Source organism: Varroa jacobsoni, unplaced genomic scaffold, assembly GCF_002532875.2.
Source record: "Varroa jacobsoni isolate VJ856 unplaced genomic scaffold, vjacob_1.0 scaffold_983, whole genome shotgun sequence".
Classification (NCBI taxonomy): Eukaryota; Metazoa; Arthropoda; class Arachnida; order Mesostigmata; family Varroidae; genus Varroa; species Varroa jacobsoni.
Window position 1 is genome coordinate 18,015 of NW_019213885.1, and position 5,299 is coordinate 23,313.

At 37.6% G+C, this 5,299-nt stretch overlaps 1 long non-coding RNA gene across 1 annotated transcript; it reads left to right on the top strand.

Annotated features, from left to right (window-relative positions):
* The first annotated feature begins 340 nt into the window (after positions 1–340).
* On the top strand, positions 341–3,242 carry LOC147752795 (uncharacterized). The gene is made up of 2 exons (XR_015313097.1): positions 341–524; positions 2,887–3,242. It is a non-coding gene; the product is annotated as an uncharacterized LOC147752795 (long non-coding RNA).
* Positions 3,243–5,299: the final 2,057 nt, after the last annotated feature.

Consider the following 5,299-nt stretch of genomic DNA (forward strand, 5'->3'; position numbering starts at 1 on the left):
GATAAACGTGACTGGTTAGGTCGTTAAACTGAAGGCTGCTACTTCTTGCCGGTATTCCCAATCGGCCTCCGCCTGTATAACGTCCCAGAAATCGCGTGTTTCCCATCGCGTTTCGCTAATTATCACCAGTTTGTTAATTTTTCATCATCAGCTTTGAGTTTACAACAAGTATCCCGCTTCAAACGCTTTGTGTCTATGTTCGTGCATTTAAAGACAATCAAACCAATTGTTTGATGAGACACGATATAAACACTGGAATTATGTAATACTCTATTTTTAATTTTCTGAGTGCAATAGTGAAAGGAAGTTGATATTTACCTAAGCCGCGCTTGATGGCAGAAGCATTCAATGGCAAACAACGAAGCTTCGTCTGCCTTCCTTTGGCAATACGCAAGCAACCCAAGTTAGCACGTATCTCAATCGGATATTTCAACACACTCATTACAATCCCACGATAATATTTACTGTTGACACGGTTCGATTTCACACTGACGCATTCTTACCATACCTTTGATTGACTATTGGTAAGTTACTTATTCTTAAGAAATTATTCAAGTTTTTACCTACGTGTGATTAAAACCTAAATTTAAAAAAACATGTATAACTTTTCCACCTGCTATAGGTGTTTAAAATCGCTACCGTTTAGGCCAATACACTGCTGATAACGGTAAGCTATTGATTAACAAGCTTAAGATACATTTAATTCTTCTTGCTCAATTCTTACTCAATTGCGGCTCATAAATGATTCCATGTCCTCGGTTTTATCAAGTAGACCCTATGCTTATTGTATCCGCTCTCGCAGGCAGGTCCATTGGTGTCAGGTATGGGGAATGAAGAGGGTATTCTATGGGACCTCTTCGTCCACCCATCCGTTAGACAATTTTCACCAAGATATGCAACATGATGACAAGTGCTCCGCGTTGTTGGAAATAAAACTTGCAATTTTTATCAAAGTCTCCCGAATGCGTGATGAACTAGCTTCTTATAGTGAATTCAAGTTATTAGCGCCAGTCACCATGCTCCCAAAAAGATCTTCAAATGTTAACACCGCATTGTAACTCTAGTTAATGTATGTGACATTTTTGCGTAATATACGGACTTACGATAGCCGTGAAAGTGGAATTGAGCCGATTGGTATTTAAACTAAATGTAATATATAAATACCTTGGATAATAAATACTGCATTTTGTTAATATTTTTTAAGTACCCTTCTCAGGATTGTTTTCTTCGGTTGGATTTATTTTCATTGGTAGCGTGTACAATTGTCGAAATGTAAATTTTCCATTTACGTCTAAAATGCGGGGAGCACATGATTTGCTGATGCCAACCGTACGACCTGATTGTCTCACAGATTTTTGAGATATATTGCTGTGAACCTCGCTACGTTGTCTATAAATTCTAAATTCTATCCATTTCGAACTAGCTTTTTTATCCTACCTACTTGTGCTATGTTTTCATACTTCCAAAAGCGTTATAAAAACTTTCGTTGTTCAAAAATTAATCTTAGTCCATTCATTATCTCTGATTACATTCTGTTATGACTTATTAAACATTGTCTACGTTTTTTGAGACACTGTATTTTTATAGTTTAGTGGCGTCAGCTAATAGACAGATGACAGGAAGTATGCACCTGAAATACATACTTATTGTATATTGGTGTTTTATGTTGGCATGTACAGACGTACAGAAGACGTTTTCGATTTAATATAGCTAGCAAGGTTCACTTGAATTACGATCTACTTAAATCGTAATTGAAAACAGAACGTTTTTTCAGAAGGTAAAATACAGAAGACATGAAAGATGTGGGCTGACTATATCAAAAAGTCAAAAAATTGCTTTCGTTAAAATACCTGGTTGTGAGTAAATTAACCGGAGACAGAACTGAGGACCGGCACTTATCCCAACGGTGTCACATGTGATATCGTTGTCTTGCTTAGGCGAAGGCAAACGCATGCGACTCGGTAGGATTTCTTTTCGCATTTTGACACGATACGCCCATTTTTTTTGCAGCCCACCTGAAAAGGCTGGCAATCGTGACGGGAGCGTTTCTCCTAATCAAAATTACAGATCAGTCTTCACGTTTACCAGTGTTCGTCATATAAGTATTTGTTGCCACGGTTATCGCTGTTCATTGAAAACTTGTAGATTAATTTTTTTAAAATTGGCTCTCGATGAAATGGTACATGAAATGATGGGAGCTCTGTCTCTGCTGATTCGCGACAAATGATTGCTTTTTAAACCATCAAAGATCACCTGCAGATCTTAAAGCATTAAGCGCTCTTTGGAGGTGCTGCCATGCATGTGTTAGCCTATCCACAGATCGATGAAGTTTCTAGCCAAGCTTCATAGCTTCAAATATCCGTAATCATTTGCTTAAAGCACACTACAAAGAAGTAAACTCATTTGGAAAATTAGATTTTTAACAGATTCAATAGATTCTTCCTGTTTTAGGAGAGAATTCAGTGGAGTGCTCTTAGCGTTGACGGACGTTCTATGGGAAATGTTAAGGTTTGAATCGAATCGCAGTTCCGAAACGCGAAGCAGTACTTTATGTCTGTTTATGACAGTTTTCTAGATTTGCAAGGCTCATTTTAATTTTCTGTTCTAGATACCTCAGAAGCTGATATTTTATGGATTTATAAATGTGCGCGCTAATAATCACCCGAAAAACTTTGACGGTGTGACGAATCAGCAGGAAAAAAATAGTCACTGTCTCAAAGCTACTATTTTTATACAATTATACGTAAAAAAAAAAGTAAGCGTTCACATAGTCAGCGGTGTGCTTGATGTAAGACGAAGAGAAGCACACATGTACACCTATAGAACTCTTTTAGCATGCATAATGAAGTTACTATCTTCTTTCTAATAAAACATTATTTGTTTAAGCTGGCTGGCTGGCTGGCTAGCTGGCTGCCTGGTTTAGTCGACGACGACAACGATGGTATGGCGAATTGTGTTAAACCGGACAGTAACATGGTCGCAAGTTTACATAGGTTCGACATCTTTCGCGTTGCGTAATCATATTACGGACACCGTAATCTACCACTGCAAAGCTCGCCCGGTTTGTGTTTCAGTTGTCCTCGCGGCTATGACTTTAGTAGTGACACGTTTGACAATGAGTTTCTTAAGGAAATCCTTAGCGCAGCCTAATCTAACCGGATCCTGATAGTCGATGGATCTGCCTGTTGAGTTCGTATTGTGAATTAAAAAGTAAAAATATTGAATTCGTAATAAGCAAGTCACTTGGACGTGTATTGTGTGCATAATAAGTAGCTTTGTAAGAATTTGCCTGTCTTCGTTGAAAATGCTCAAATCTGTAGGCTATGCTATGAGCGCACACTTCTCGTTAGATAAAATTTGGTCGAAAAAGTAGTGGTTGCCTTTATCAGCAAACGGCTGTCAATGGCACACGTAGATATTTACCTATAAAGACGACATACTATCTTGAATTGAACTTGAATCGTTCTCTACAAGTTCGTAGATTTTTATTTATTTTGCAGTTTGTTGACTTATTACAGCACGTAGTTCATTAAGAAAAGGTTTTTACGTAGGTGGAAGAACTGAAATTGCTAATAGGAGTCGACAGGTTATTGATAAACACAATTAGTGAGGGGGCAATATTTTTGCTCACGTTAATGAACCAGGTCAAATGGCAAAAATGGCCTGTCTAATTTATGCGTTCTTCGATTCTAATAAGACACACGACGAAACTAAAGTTCTATAAAGCACTGGACCAACATGAAACTAACGGTATCGGCGTAACCATCGGCGTATACCTGCCATTTTAATTCACACGATGGTGCGGTAATCACATGGTTGCTTACTTAACTCAGCCACTCCTGCTAATTTAGGTTTGAGGCGGATGTTGACGCATCCTACTTCGCGCTAGTAATCAACCGCCTAAAGTAACACTTAACGACAGTACCAAACGTAAAATTCGAAATATCAGCTAAAACACCTACCAAGAGGTCAAGGTTGCGTTGTCGGAAATAGATTACCGTAAAATACAAGAAGGATTTTTATAAGATGGGATAGGACAGAAGTGGATCCTCCAAGACACTACCAGAAGAGAGGTCACGCAAATAACTTAAGGTTACGCTGGCTAGGTAATCATTCTGAAAAACAGGATAGAGTATGTTTCAAAATCTTTACTTAAAGGCGAATTAATAATTTTTACGCCTCCTGGACATATCTATATATATATATATATTAGTTTCATGCTTTTTTTATGCATAGTATATTTATTATTACCCAAGCCTTTGCTCAAAGTCTGATGTTTGAGTCCTTCGTACAAAGCCAGATTTTCTGTAGTATTGATTAAAGTTGAGATTAGGTAAATTTTATTGCTCCTATAATGACTTACTATATAGATGTCTTATATGACATGCTTTTTTACATAACCAGTTTAGATACTTCACTACGATGTCTCTTTAGTCTTGAGTTCCAAATAAGAGCATCAGATGTCAGTGTTAGGCCTCGACAAGAGCTAAATAAGTCAATACATAGGTTTAGTTGAATCAACATGAAAGACCTAAGAAGCCGCTGTATCTCTGCGACAATATCGCTTACATGATCAGTGTTCACCTTAGCGGCTTTGCAGTAGCTTATATATATATATATGTATTCTATCTATAGAGCCCATATAGATCCAACGGAGGTTGTTCATTGTGTACCGTACGTTGGTTAAACATTTGTCGTTACTAATGAAATATCAGAGCACAGAATCGTGAACCCGTTGTAAAAGCAGAGGTTCCATCTTCGAATTATCAGCATAGATCATCTATTTTTTGTCCTAAATCCACCTCCCAGACTGGGATTATTCATAATATCGGTGTGGGTATATACATTATAAAAATTTTATGATGTATACTATTCATGTACATTATAAAATCTATGGCATGTATACCGTTACTGTGATTATATGGCTCTTGAAAAACTTAAAGAAGGTTTCTGTGCGCCAGCATCGGAAGTTTCACAATAGGGATTGACTTCAGGATGTGGAAAATTTGTCAAAAGGGGCACGTAAAGCGATCTTTGGTAATTCGGTATTTTATATGGATACTAGAGGGTGCCTTTGGGATGGATTTCTCGCCTATAAAATCGTTGTCTACGCTATAAGTGTTTCCCTATCTACTTCTCGCGCTTTCTTATACCTTCTACGCGTATTCACTTTTTAAATCGTTTGATTTCTGGGCTTCTTGATTTTTGGTGGTTGAAATTCAAGTCAGCTGGATTTTATTTGTGCAACGAGTTTAAGTGTAACAAGGTTGCGTTACTCACAGTTACTCTTCTAAGTTGT